Source organism: Lathyrus oleraceus, chromosome 5, assembly GCF_024323335.1.
Source record: "Lathyrus oleraceus cultivar Zhongwan6 chromosome 5, CAAS_Psat_ZW6_1.0, whole genome shotgun sequence".
Lineage (NCBI taxonomy): Eukaryota > Viridiplantae > Streptophyta > Magnoliopsida > Fabales > Fabaceae > Lathyrus > Lathyrus oleraceus.
In genome coordinates, this window is record NC_066583.1 from 630,945,455 (window position 1) to 630,961,786 (window position 16,332).

The window sequence follows — 16,332 nt, forward strand, 5'->3', positions numbered from 1 at the left end:
TACAACAGGTGGGTCACGTGGAGTAGTCAACTTTCGGTCTATCAATGAAGGATAAAGCTTAGCATAGGTCATTAGAATTGGATCAAAAGTGACCCTCTTCCTATCATAGCTACTCCTGGTATTGTTGTTGTTTCGAGGCTGGTAGACCTGCTATTGCGGACGATGTTGTTGCTGTTGATATTGTTGATGTTGTTGTTGCTGATGCTGATGCTGATAATGTTGAGTTTCCCTGAAGGCAGGCTCTATATAAGCCACCTGGTGCTGGTTACTGGCAGGGCGCACAGTCTTCCTCTTTACAAAGGGTCTTCTTTTAGTATGGGAAGACACGACATGTGCCTCTCCCTCTTTCTTCTTTGCAAACGCTCCATAACGTTTTTCGGAAGAGCCTTCATCCCTGGTCAGGCGTCCTTCCCTGACTCCTTCCTCTAATCGCATCCCCATGTTCACCATTTCGGTGAAGTCCGAGGGAGCACTAGCAATCATCCGCTCGTAGTAGAAAGAGCTTAAAGTCTTTAAAAAGATCTTCGTTATTTCTTTCTCTTCGAGAGGGGGCACAATCTGTGCAGCCAATTCACGCCACCTCTGGGCGTACTCCTTGAATGTTTCCTTCTCCTTCTGGGACATAGCCCTTTGGGAGAAAACTCAACCTAAACCACAATCCACCATGTGAGGAGAGCTTCAACATACTAGTGAGGGATCCACCCTATAATAAGTATGGAAGACTTATAGTCCAATCACTAAGGATAAGGTGAGGTTTACATTAACCACTATAATAACTCAAACCTATGACTAATGTTTATAAAAAAAGGTTTTAATAAAGGTGGCCATTGGAACCACAAAAGAATTTGAAGTGAGTTGGATTTACCAAATTAGAAGTATTCACAAAAGGAAGTCAAAGTTGACTTAAGGTTCAATTCAAAATAAGTGTTATGAAAAGAGTTTGAAAAATCAAAGGCATAATGCCTAGGTTTCTAGTTTTAAAAACAATGTCAGTGTTTGCACAAAATAAGTTTGGCTTGGGTTAGAGTGGAAGAAGAAGAGAAGGGCTAGGTCCTAAACATGCAAAGATGAGGGAAGAGAAATAAAACCCTTGGAGTTCCTTTCTTGAGATCATAAGGATGATTCAAGAGCTCCTTTCCTTTGGACTTAGGAAGCAATAAGCAATTAACTCAAGCAATCAAGCAAATATTCAATCAAGCTCCTAGGATCTTCCAATTTGGATCCGTCTCTCTTATCTTGGATGCTCATGACAATGATCCTTCTAAATAGCTCAAGTTTAGGATCCCTATCATACAAGAACAAACAAATCAAAAAGTTCCACAATGCAATAAAAAGAATGGACAAGAGTGAGTTTAGAATAGGGGTCCTTTCAATTCAATCTCAAGATGTAAGCATTCTAAAGGCATGAGGCCTAGTTGCTCTTCAACAATTTTAACATTCTAAAGGCATGAGGCCTAGTTGCTCTTGAAACTCCATTTAGCATAGGTAAGGTCTTAATTCTAAGTCCTTTCTCCTTCTTGCATTGGGTTCACACAAACAAAAAAACAAAAACAAGCACAAGGCAATAGTATATACACAATAATATGCTCAAATGAGCAAAAGGCAAATGGCATAAACATAAACATGAGCTCAAATGAGCAAAGGGCAAAAGACAATATGAATAAATGAGCAAGAAATTAAATTGCATTAAGGTAAATTGCAAGAATTAAATACTTGAATTAAAAGTTAGTCATTAGTAGTTAATGTTAGTGTGCCATAAGGTAATTTAGCGTTATGTTAAGCAATCGTAAGTGGACTAATGTAGTAGTCACACCTATCTGAGGCCGGTCAATAAAACTATAGGCAAATAAACATAAGTTAGAGACCATGACTAGTAAGCCAAGCTCCTACAACTTGCCATGCCAAAAGAAAAGAAGAATGACCTTGTATGGATTTTAGGGTTTTTGCTTGACCAAGAAGCAACCTATCTTGGACACAAAGCAATTCACTTGATCTTTGATCAAGATGAATTTGATTTGGATCAAAGAAGGTTAAGCCTCTCATATGTCAAGGCTAACCACAAATCATTAACTCATTGGTCAAAAGAAAAAGAAGAAGATGGAAATGGAAATGGAATGTACAAAGTTGAAATTCAAAAGACATAACCAACACACATTGACCAAACATGAATGGAATCAACATCAATCAATTGTAAACAGAAGCGAAATGAAGATTGGAAGTCAAGAAAGGTAAAACATATTTTTGGTATTTTTTGGAATTAAAATAATGCATAAACTAAAATGAACAAATAAAGGTCAAAATTCAAATCCAATTCAAATCAACTTGAATAAGTCCAATTGGATCATCATAAGTCTAATATGGTCAAACAAGGTTTGACAAAATTTCTCAACATTTTTTTGGAAACAGAAACTAATTTTAAACAATTAAAAATGAAGAAAAATAACATAATTGGACTAAATTCTCAAATAAATCTCAAATCAATTAAGAAATTTATGAGAATATTTTTCATAGATTCATCATCATCCAAAGATGTTAATAAAATATTTTTGGCATTTTTGAATATCAAAAAGTATTTTAAATGAATTAAAAACAATCAGAAATGAAATAATTCACAAAAAATATTAAATGGAATCACAAAAATAATTAAAAATCATTTTATGAAACTAGAATTTAAGAGATTTTTTTTGCAATTGGTCCCATATTTTTGTGATTCCAAATAAAGAAGTTATGAATTTTTGAAAATAATTGGAATAAAAGAAAATAAAATGGAAATTCAGAAATTAGAAAAAATCCACAGGCGTCAGATCCAACCTCATTAATTGACGTGGCTGATCACATGGCCAGGAAGCGCGCGCTCATTGTACACATTAGTCAAACGCGTGGTAGGAAGTATTAAATGAAGTCATAATATTGTAAGGCCAGGATTAGATCTGAGACTCATCATCTAGTGACCATGGCTTGGAGGCGTGGGGACGGTGGTCGAAACCACCGTCTTCTCCGGTGAGAAGGCCAAATCCGGCCACCAGTTGCAGGTTTTGCAACCTCAACTAAAACACGCGATCCATATACCAAATGAAAGCTGATGTGATGTACATCACCCCTGTGACCTTAGTTTTTGCTCAAGATTCTTATGGAGGAAGAAATCTGAGCTTGAAAAACTAGGTGTTCACTCTGAAGTTCACCAATTCACAAAATTAAAGCCACCATTGGCTTGCCTCTCATATGAGGACTTCAGAAATGCAAACCAACACAAGCAATGCACAAGATATAAGGAGATTCGAAGCAAAACAGATGAGGTATAAACCTTTGTAGAGCAGCTTTCAAGAGCACAATTCAACCAATCCTTTGCTTGCAGCTTGATCTGGATGCTTGGTATGAGAGCTAGGCTTAGGAAATAGTGATGATAATCAATTGATGTTGTTGAAAATCACACTTGAAAATGAAAAGGGAAAATGCAAATTCCTTTGGTGAGAGGTTAGGGAAGCAATTCACCAGAGGTTCAGGCGCCTTCAGGTTGCCATTTGAGTGGAGCAATGCCTTCTATTTATAGCCACAGCTGATGCAAATGGTGATCAAACTCGTGTGCATGTGAAGTTGGATCCTCCATGCATGGGCATGTACAGGCACATGGGAGGCCCAAAATCAATTGGTTTTGCATGCTGAACTCATATGAATCAAGTTTGGATGTGCAGATGGCAAGGCAATGGATTGTGCATGAAGATTTAACATGAAATGCATAATTGATCATAAAACTTTATCTCTTCGAAAGTACCAATTGGAAAATTCAAACATAAGCATGTGGGTAATGGTTGGAAAGGTCTTGACATGAGGAACAAAAGTTATGTTGAACAAAAATCCATTTGGAGTTTGGAAATTTATGAAAATTGGCCATGAAGTTCAAGGTACAAAACATACATTTGGAAATTTTGCCAAAAATGACCAACTTCAAGCCCTTCTGTTTCAATGATGCAAGCCTCAAATGGCAAAACCTCCAAAATCAAAGTTGTATATCTTTTCAAGAAAATAAATTTGGAATTAAAGTTTTCATCATTTTGATTTTTGATGAGAAAGTTATTGGCACTTGAAGTTGGACGTTTTCACATTTCAATGGCTTTGGTCCAAAGTGACCTATAATGTTTTGTATTATCACATGTGTTTATTTTGGAATTATGAAATTTTGTCCAACATAACATTTGAATTAAACATATTAAAATTTCCAATGCAATTGGTCTCACCTCAAAATCATAAAAAATGAAGGAGTTAGGTCCTTGGGAAGTTGACCCAAAATTAGGGTTTCAATCAAAATGACCTATAATGTTTTGAAATGAATGATGACCTTCAAAGTTTCAAATGGATTTTTGATGAACATTAAAGTTGTTAATATGGTTCTTAAGAACATTTTTGCTCTTGGGGTCGTCATTATTTGACAAACACATCAAAAGTTAGGTCTTAGTGGATTTCAAAATAGTCAGATGAATTGACTGATCAACTTCTCAAAGCCAAACTTCAAATCTTGATGAATGAATGATTGAGGATACTCACATAAGCCCATATGTGCATAAAATAATTAATTAAATAACTTCCCTTGATTGCATTTGATCATAGGTTGAGGTTGCTTCATGAGCAAGGCACAGTCAATGCACAACCAAATTAGGGTTTCCTTGGGAAACAATCCTCAATCCCTTTGGTTTATCTTGATAAAATTGAAAAATTGAGATACTTGGGAGACATATATGATGATTGAGAGCTTTGGGAACCATTGTCATGCTTGCTTTCATCTTCATCTGGCCACTTCAATGGGCATAGGGGCCTCCTAGGAGCCTTGGATCTCATGATTGCTTGAGCTTCAAAACAAAACAAGTTAGTGACATATCTTTGTGCTTTTGGTTAGTAAACAAAATAAGAAAAGCAATAATATACAATTCAAGCATGCTTGGTGGTCTCAAACCAACTCACACAAGTCCCAACCCAAGGGTTAAGGAGCCAAGAAGCTATGGTCCTTGAGGCAAATGCAGATGAGCAATGATATGATGCCATGAGGGATCTTAGGGTCAAAATTAGGGTCTTACAGCGTGTCACAGGAAGCAGTGAGCTGACATGACCAGCCGTGTCAGCTGACACGGGATGTGTCAGCCCAAGACCAAAATTTTCCCTTTTCATCGGGCTTTTGAGTATCGGGCTTGCAGAGAGATTTTTGGATATGTCCACCTGTTTTAACTATATAAGAGAAACTTCTACCAAAGAAAATATCATCTTGGAATGAGGCAAAACACAATATTGTCAAGCAGTCAAGTATTATAGAGAGCAAGGATTTCTGAGAGCTGAAGGTTTTCATGAGCAATAGCGATTGAAGATCGAAGTCATCCAAATACTTGTAATGTGTAATTTGTATCATGCATTTGTTTTGAACAATATGAGTAGCTAAACCCCCCAATGCTATGGGGTGTCCCTGATTTAGAATTGTAATGAATTTGAGTATACTCTTGCATTTATAATGTTATTCTTACAGTAACCTTTTGATATGTTTAATGATTTCTCTTTCAGACCAATCGAGATTGTTTTGTGGTTATTAATTAGGCTGGACCGCCGTTGATAAGGTTTTCATAAGGTTACTCTGTAGTAGATATCACCTAGGACTAGGGATACCCTGTATGAACCAGAGTGTTCTTGATAGAATAAAGCTTAACTTCACCTTAATTGCCTATGGACATAGAAATTAGGGTAGATTGATTAAAGGTTTTCTCACCAAATACTTAGGAGAAAATACCCTTGAGAACTGATAGTAATCGATATTTGTTGATGCAATAGTGACTCAGAGTTGTTGCAGGGATAAATCATACACCTTCCCTGACAGTGTTCCTCTTACCTTGCAAACCCTTATTTTCATTCTTATTTGCCTTTGCCTTTATTTTTATAATTTTGAATCTAAAAACCCAATTCATACGTTTGTTTAATTGAAATATGATTTGAACTCGATATTGACGTGGAGCCATTGAGATCAAAATTCGGGAAATTTCCACATTATTACTATAATAGGAAAAATAGTACACTTGTTATTTTTCCGATCAGTGCTCCATTATTTTCATTCGATTAGCTCAGGTGTTATAGTGATGAGTCAACTTGGTTGATACATAGAAGAAGAACTGATAAGACATCTGGCGGAAGAAACCTGTTATGCAAATGATGTATGAAATGCAATGTTTTTTTATTATTTTTAATTTCAAGGAACATATGAAGTCTTATTTGCAAATACTTTCAATTAGTAATAACAATAATAACAATTCAGTTGACCATAAAATCTCTTTTTATTCATAAAATTTTGAAGGATTACACTAAGTACAATTTCAGAAATCAAAATACAAATACAAGAGAAAAGGAAACTATCATCCTAAGGATCCTTAGAAACTGCATCAGATGATCTGGCCAAGCGAGTGTACTTCCTTTGGATGTGTCGAATCTCTGACTCAAAGGATGTCTTCATCTGATCCTTCTCGAGGACAAGCTGGTCAATAATCTTCTTCCAAGCACCGGAAGGCTGAGGCATGCTAGAGGTAACTAAACCCTCTGGCTCTCTCTGTCTCTTCATTGCACGATCCCAAGAATATCAATAAGTATATCTTTGTCTTTCGACTCAATTTGTAACTCCTCATGCTTTCGGTTCAAAGCATGGAACCGGTCTTCCCATAAATCTCTCTCTTGTTTCATCTTGGCAAGTGCGCCTTCTAACTCCTCTACATCTTGGTTAGGGAGAGTTGATGGCTCAATCATAACCATAGACATAGGTATCTCAAAAGCGTACGACATCTTGAGCTCCAAAGCTCTTTTCTTCACCAAAATAGTGTAAGCTTCTAAAGCTACACAGTTGCATGGACAAAGCTCGGATCTTCCTTTCCTATACACATTGTGCCAAGCACGCACCATTCTTCCTTTCAAATTTTGGGGATATTTACCCTCCTTATATAATAGACTCTCTAACTTAACACTATTAGGCTTATCTCTCAAGGGGAACCCAAGTTGATGACGAGCCAAAGCAGGGTTGTAGTTGATTCCTCCTTGTGTACCAATGAGAGGCACATTAGGGAATTCACCACAACTGTCAATAATATCCAAGTTACCCAATGTAGAATCATACCAAACAATATTATCATTAGTGAGAGACATAAGTTTCTGAGACCACCGTAGACATTGCTTGTTCTCCAAGAAAGCAAGTGTCTGAGGCAAGTGCAAAATAAACCACTTGTACAGAAGAGGAATACAACACACAATAGTTCCACCAACTTTAAAATTCCTTAAATGCAAATACAAATACATGTCATCCAATAGAGTCGGAATAGGATTCCCAATCAAGAAGATTCTAATGGCGTTAACATCAATAAAATTGTCAATGTTAGGGAACAAAGATAAACCATAGATGAGCAATACAAATATAGCTTCAAAAGCATCCATGCTTCTGGCTTGACTAAAAATAGTAGCTCTACCAATGAGAAACTCAGAAGTCAACCCTAGAATCCCTCATTTCTTTACCAAATGAGTATCAATCTCAGATTTCTTCAAATGAAGAGCTTCGACTATAACGTGAGGTCTGGGAATCTCCTCTAATCCGCTGAAAGGCACCTTGTTAGATATGGGTATACATGTAGCGGGAAATTCATGATCATCAAGCTATTGACAAGCTAGAGATCAAATAACAAGATTCGCCACCGCACTTTTATTGTTTCCAAGGGAAAAGGGAAAAAGTACGAACAAAACCCAAAAAGTAAGAATTTTAAAATAAAAACTAATAAAAGTCAGAGATCACAGGTAAGGGGGTTAGTTACACAGAGGGAAGGTGTTAGCGCCCAAAGTGTCCTAGGTACTCCTAGGGAGCCCTTTTGTGTGCATATGTATTTTGTACAAAGTGATGTTTACAAATAAATAGAATGTGGGGATGAGAAAAGAATTCGTTAATTATATTTTTTGTGTTTAAAAAGACCTTCGGTCTTGTGCCTACGTACCGACATAAAAATGAGGGATCAAAACCTCGTAGTTCGTGATACAAATTTCAAAATGGATGCATTGATTTTAACAAAATTAGGTTTGAAAGGCACAAAGGCCTAAAATGATTTGAATGAGTTAGTTCTTTTTTTGGCTTTTTGAAAGTTTAAGTCAAATATAATTAAGTTTATTTACAAGTTTGATTTAAGAAAAGAAGTTTGAAAATGCAATGGCATAAGGCCAAAGTTTCTATTTTTTGCAAAAGTGGTCAAAGTTTAGAACAAAAGTAGTTCACACAAAGAAGATTTTGAAAATGGAGGGAGAGATTTTGAAATTAAATAAATGGGGAGAAGATGAAGAGATTATCCTATGCATAAAGTTTAAAAGTTTAGAGTTGAAAAGATCTGACCAAGTGGGTAGCAATCCAATAGACAAAAATGTCAATAGAAACCCAAAATTCCCTTGGACTTTTAGAATTAAGCAACACACAAATGCACAATTATATTCTCTTGAAGAGAAAGGCATCAAATAAAGATGGCCTCATCCAAGCTTATCCATTCCATGATCTTCTTCATAAGTTGCCCGTGTAACAGATGAAATCCACAAGTCACAGGGTCAAAATAACAACTTCACAATGATCATGTTGCAGATGAATCCTAGAGAGGTCTTCAAAGATATATCTTATGAATTTCAAATTGCAAGCACTTGGTTCTTCAACAAGTTGGCATTGTCCAAGTCCATTAGCATAGGAAGGTTGCCTAGATTCTAAGTCCATTTGTCCAAGATCAAGCCAACAGTCCACTCAATTTTTTTTAGGGTTTTTATGATTATTATGTACATTAATTGTCAAAGACCACACAAACAAACAAAGTAACACAAACAAAATATATCACACAATATGGTCCAAATGGACAAAGTGAAAATTACATTAACATAAACAATTAGAATGATATGTACAATGGCAAATGAAATAAAGTGCAAAAAGTAAATTGCATTAAAGTAAAAGCTTGAAATTAAAAGTCAATAGTTAGTAGGTTAGAGGTTAGTTTTTTTTTGCTTTTGCTTTTCAAGACATTCTTTGGAGAACACTCAACCCACTTATCACAAGCATGGATCCTTGAACCAAAACATCTTCCAAAGGAAGAAAAGAAGACCAAGTTTCCACACAATACCATGAAAGAGGGGAGACTTACAATCTCACTAACTAGAATGCTTATGCCTTTTATGTCACAAATTTAGCGCTATGTTAAGCAATCGTAATTGGACTTATGTAGAAGTCACAACCATTTGAGGTCGGGCAATAGAATTTTGGTGTTAATGCATGTTAGAGACATAGTATAATGGACTATGCTCATGAAACATACCACACACAAAAACAATATGCAAAAGGTGTGGCCTAATCTCATCCATACTCATGTCAATTTTTCAATCAACTAGCATTAGGACTTTGAGATGTCATAGGTCAAATGAAATGAATGAATTAAGAAGAGGAATCAAATGAAGTGGGAAGGGGATGAACGAGATCACAAATTGGTCAAAGGAGAACTTTTATTAAATTAATATCATTCATTCATTTTGGGAGATGGAATGTACATCCCATCAATCCCCTAAATCCAATGATATTAACTTGACAAAGTCAAATCAACCTTGACCAAGGCCCAACAACAATAAGCAAACTCATACAAGTCAATACAAATGGTCAACAAAATTTAATTGGCATTTATTCAATTAAAAATAATAAAATAGTGCATTTAAATCAAATATGCTTTGTCCAATTCCTAAAATCTCATCAAAACACCAAAGAAATGGCCATGGGATTTATGATAGGTCAAACAAGGTCAAAGGACCTTGGAGAAAAAATTTCATAATTTTTGAATATTTAAAAATATTTTTAAACAATTAAAACAAATGCAAAATCAATTAATTCATGAAAAATATTAATAATGATCCAAAAATTAATTTTAATTCAGAATATGAAAGAGAAAAATATTTGATTTTTTTTGGTGAAAGTCCCATATTTTTTGGATCAATATTGAATTTAATATGAATTATTGAAGAAAATGCAATTAAAATAAAAAATCAGAAAATCCAAATTACATGGACCATCATATCTCCCTCATTAATTGAGGTGGCAGATCTGATGGTCCCTAGCGCGCGTTGCACATGTACTTGAGTCAACAGCGCTTTAACATGGGTAATCAATACCAACGATCAAGATTAAAACGTGAGGGACGGGTCATGTGGTTCAGATGCTAGCCAACTCATCTCCGGAGCCAGAGTTCCGGTCATCTTCTCCGGTGGACCTCACCGGACTGGTCCACCATGAACCATCACCATAATGAAAAACAAGGACATGATCTTGAAGAAAAAATGGCACTGAGCTCGAATTTGACCTCCATTCACTCCAATTCCAAATATATAGAGAGATAGGTGGAGTTGAATTTTGAGGTGTGTGAATTGAGTTTCTTCGATTTGACCTTAAAGCAACTCAATCTTCTTGCCTACATTGGTAGGACTTCAGACAACCAAAGAATTAATAGAATTGATCAAGAATTTGAGAGAATCAAAGAGTTTAAAATTTCTGAAAAATACCTTCAATGAAGGTCTAGATTCAACTGGTCTTGATCTTGCTTGGACTTGGACTCACTCCACATGCTTGCAGAAGAAGAATTGAATGGTTAAAAAGCTATGGATTCCTGGAGAATTGAATTCCAAAACAATGGAGATTCAAGCTCAAATTCAAGAGAATTTTTCAGGCTTGTCCTTTGAGAATTGAGGGCTTGAAATGGGGGATCAAAGCTGGCGCGATTGTGTGTGAATTTCTGAGCAATTAAAGCTCTATTTATAGCTGAAATGGTTGATAATTGCACACTCACATTCACTTTCCAATTTTGGCAAATGGTGATGCAATGGTGCATGGGCACGCATAGGCCCATGAAATGATTGTTTGAGGTCCATAATTGAAGATCTGATGCTCTGAAGTAAGCTTGGATTGCAATGCAATTGCACATTGATGTTTGAAGCTTGATCCTTGCCAAGTGATGTCACTTTGTTTAAGCCATGCGCAACCTATGCATTTCTTGTCCAAAATGAATGAATTTGAGCTATTTAGAAAGGTGAGATCAAGAGGAACAACTTTCATGATCAACAATTTTTCATTTGGAGCTTTGAACTTGGAGAAATTTGAGGTGGAAGTTTGGAAATTTTTGACATATCAACATTTTTCTAAGTGTCAAGCCATATGTCTCAATATTCCACCTTACTTAACTTTTTATATGAGCTTCAAATGAGAAAAGTGTCTTCATGAAAGTTATATATCTACAAAAGGCCTTGAACATGGTCACCAATTTCATGTCATTTGGATTTAAAATGATAGAGTTATGCATTTTTGAAGTTTGGAAAAATCACTTGATCAATGGTATAGGTCAAAAGTGACCTATAATGTAGCCTTATATCACATGCTCAAAAACGTTGAATTAGCTCCCACTCCAAACATAAAAGTTGAAGTAGACACATTGAATTTGATTGTACAACTTAGAAATATTTGATCTCATAAAAATTGAGCAAGTTATGGCCTTGGGAATTTGACTTTCAAATTAGGGTTTAGACAAAATGACCTATAATGTTTCGACATAGAAAATGATTTTCCAAGAAAAACTAGCTCCAGGTCTCAACATGAAAGTTGTTTGTGATGTCATTTAGAGTAAGTTTTCTCTTGGAATGATTTTCATATGGTGAAAAGTGTAGGAGATAGGCTATAGGGAGACCCAGTTTTGATTAGATGAATTCATCTGGCCAACCACCATCAACCAACTTGCTAATTTCCAATTCTCTTGACTTTATTGGATCATGGTAGATCATATATGCATAAGATGATGAATTTTTAAGTTTCCCTTGAGAAATTTGATCAATTGGTGAGATAGCTTGTTGGAGAAGTTACTCAAGATACCTAGTCAAACTAGGGTTTCCAAGGCAAATCACCCTCAAACTCTTGAAGAAAACTTGATCAATATAATATGTAGAAATCATTGGGACTCATATATGATGCTCATAACCATTCTTGAATCAATTATTGGCTGTGCTCTTTATTCATGAGGGTCTCAAACCCTAGATGTGAACTTGATGAATCAAATGAGATCAATGCCCTACCTACAAAAGAGTTAGACAAATGCAAAGACATATTTTTGGTATTTTGGTTAGTGAAATGATAAAATACAAGTATGATGTAATCTCAAAGTGCTTGGTGATCTCTCCTGAAATAAACCCAATGAAAGAGGGATAAGGAGGATGCCAAGGCATGATCCCAATGCCAATGCTTATGATGAAATTGCATGAAGGATCTTAGGGTCAAAATTGGGGTCTTACAGATGCCCCTATTTAAGGACATTCTAACTAAGGAGGTGAAGGTTAAAATCTTTGACTCGACTCAGTAGAATGGGCTTAAATAACAACCTAGAGAACAAATTTTGGTCCCTAAGAGACCTCATGATGCATATGATGTGAATTCAAAAGTTAATGCTCTGTGGGGAGATATTGCCACAAACGAAAAAGAAATCGGAGATACCGAAAGTCCACAGAAGTATAATGCATTCCGTGAGGAAAACTCGCTGGAAGGGACAGAGACTATGGGGGATAAAAAGGAGTTATGCATAGGCCAGGCTACGACTTAAAACTACTGGGGGACTAGAGGGATTCCACAAAAATGGAGAGACTCAGTCGGGGAAATAACAACATCTGCAGGGGATACGAATACGTCAGGATAAAACTGAGGTACTCGACTCGTGCAGGGGAAAGCGATTTCACTAAGGAAATGCGCGCTCAACTCAACTGGGAAGAAATAAACTTCAACACAGGAGGAGCATAAATCTATTATCGACTACCGGTTACTGGGTAAGGAGATAATAAAAGTCTGACAGAGAGAACATCCATATTGGTTAGGATGAGCATATCAAGGATGACTCGCTGGGAATTCCAGGAGAGGAAATTCATTACCGGTTACTGGGTAAGAATAGCCTTGCTGGGGACAAATGCGGAAAAAATAGGATTTACAACTACCAGTTACTGGGCAGAAGACCAAGGGTGAGAGTATTTGTCATCGGTTAGGATGAACATATCAAGGATAAACTCGACAGGGAAGAAAATCCGTCACCGGTTAAAGTGAACATATCAAGGATAGACTTGCCTGGGAAATGTCAAGGAGGATATCCGTCATCGGTTAGGATGAACATATCAAGGATATACCAACCGAGCAAAAAGGGAGGAATTACATATATCGAAATTTGGATAGAAAATCGTCGGAGGGAGAATCCGTCATCGATTAGGATGAACATATCAAGGATTATCTCTGCGAGGGGACAAAATAGGATTTACAACTACCAATTATTGGGCAGAAGACCAACAAAGAGAAAATCCGTCACCTGTTAAGATGAACATATCAAGGATAGACTCTGAAAAGGGGAGCAAAAAATAAGGATTACATCTATCGGTTACTGGACAGAATACCAAAGAAGAGAAAATCCGTCACCGGTTAAAGTGAACATATCAAGGACAGACTTCGCTCAGGGGAACAATAGGATTTACAACTACCGGCTACTGGGTAGAAGACCACAAGGAGAAGAAAACCCGTCATCGATTAAGATGAACATATCAAGGATTAACTCTTTGAGGAAAAAAATAGGGATGACAACTACCTTTTTACTGGGCAGAAAACCAAGGAAGAGAAAATTTGGCACTGGTTAAAGTGAACATATCAAGGATAGACTCCTGCGGGGGAAAGAAAGATATCCGTCACCGATTGAGATGAACATATCAAGGATATACTTTCTGGGGACTCCACTGAGGAGAAAAAGGGTACTTCTGCCGGTTTTTGGGCAAGAAGTAAAAAACTGCAAACTAAGAAGAATATTACCAGTTACTGGGTAATAGACTCTTAGGGGACCAGAGTATCTATCTAGGTAAGAGCTAGAAGGAAACAATCAATCAAGACTTAGGCCATTGAGGACATAACTCAAGGGGAGTAATTCCATCCAGAAAATTTACTGGAGAGGAAACTAAAATAACAACCATCCACGAGGAAACAAACTCAGTGGAGAACAGAGAAAGGTTAAAGTTTTTCTGCTTAAGGGAATGACACTCTACAATTGAGGGAGGACAGACACCAGATTTGGTATGGGGATAAAGTACTGCCATACTAGAGAATGAGAATCTCAAACAAATCAAACATGAAGATGCAGGATCTGCAAATTATGAAATCATGTGAATGCATATGTATATGTATATATGATGATTATGCTGACAAAAAAATCACAAAGGATACCAAGGTGTCGCAAAGAAATTGAACCACCGGTACAATCCTCGGTCAATCCACAAAATATGGAGACAACTGTCGGAGAACAGAGAGATCAACATCCCAAAGGGCTCAACCCTAGCTGAAGACGGAGGAGATCTGCTGAGGATAAAATGTCCGAATCTGTGGGAAATTTTAGGTCAACACCATAGAAATGGGAGACAACCCTACAGAGAAAATAATCAACAAAAGCTGCTCAAAAACCAGAAGGAAACTTTGACTGAGAGAAAATGCAATATACTGGGGAAGATTAACCATCTCTTTAGATCAACCCTGTTGAGGAGATATGAACTTCGCTAGGGATGGCCGAAAATCTGTTGGGGATAGAGAAAGAAGCTCCACTGGAGAAGGTAGAATTTCTGTCGGGGAAAACAACATGCCGCAGGGTACCCGAATCTACCAAATCAGTTGGGGATAACAATTTTCCACTAGGGAAATGAATCAACACTAATGTCTAGGGATACCCGAAGAGTCAACTGCTTGGGGGAACCTTTGATGCTTCACACTCAAGGACTTGCTATGCATTGGAATGCTATTGATATTCCTTTTACTTGCTTTGGAAAAGTAATTCTTGCTTTCATATTTTAAAGAAAACTTGATTTTGGTTTTAAAAATTTAATTTCAAAATGATCATAATAAAATTTAAAACTATTGGCTGAAGTAAATAAGAGTAGAAACAATTTGGATAAAGGCTCAACTTTATTTAATAGGATGGTAGTTTGTAAACGACAAGACTCCATAGATTTTACAAAGTTGAAAATGGTAATTTACATGGAAAATGGTTACATTGAATACAAATTATCCTTAATCCTTCTACCAACTCTTGATATCCACTGTGCTTTTGACCGTTGCTGGGATGATGAACTGATGTTAACCCTTGTGCTCAAACAAGCCTTCAAAATCAGTGAAGATCAGCAGAATGCAGTTACTTGCCATAATCCCTTTTTTTTTTGCATAAGTTGCCCCAAGGTGGGGTACTCAACTTATCGGGAAATTCTTTCTGTTTTATGTCTATAATTTTTGCCTGGATCGCCCTTTCGGGTTTTCAATCCACCGAGACGCTCATTTTTGCCTAAGCCGCCCTTTCGGGTTTTCAACTTAGCGAGTTGTTCTTTTATTTTTTAGGCGAAGTATTTCTTGACTGCATCTGCGTTCATAGGACGAGTGAACTCTTCACCATCCATAGTTGTAAGAATCAATGCGCCGCCTGAAAAGGCTCTCTTGACAACATATGAGCCTTCATAATTGGGAGTCCATTTTCCTCTGGAATCTGGCTTGAACGTTAAAATCTTCTTGAGCACAAGATCACCTTCTCTGAATACACGAGGTTTGACTTTCTCATTAAAAGCTTTCTTCATTCTCTGCTGATATAACTGACCATGACACATGGCAGTTAATCTCTTCTCTTCAATCAAATTCAACTGATCAAATCTGGTCTGACACCAATCAGCTTCAGTCAACTTGGCTTCCATGAGCACACGTAATGAAGGAATCTCAACCTCTATGAGGAGCACTGCTTCCATACCATACACGAGAGAGAAAGGGGTTGCCCCTGTTGAAGTACGGACGGATGTACGATACCCATGCAAAGCAAATGGGAGCATCTCATGCCAATCCTTATACGTGACAACCATCTTCTGGATAATCTTCTTAATGTTCTTATTCGCAGCTTCAACAACCCCATTCATCTTGGGTCTGTAGGGAGAAGAATTATGATGTGAAATCTTGAAGTCTTTGCAAAGAGCTTCCACCATAATGTTATTCAAGTTCGATCCATTATCATTAATGATCTTACTTGGCATACCATAACGGCATATAATATGATTCTTGATAAACCTTATAATAACTTGCTTGGTTACATTTGCATACAATGCTACTTCAGCCCATTTTGTGAAGTAGTCAATTGCAACTAGAATGAAACGATGTCCATTCGAAGCTTTAGGCTCAATCATCCCAATCATATCAATTCCCCACATGGATAAAGGCCATGGGGAAGAGATAACATTTAAAAG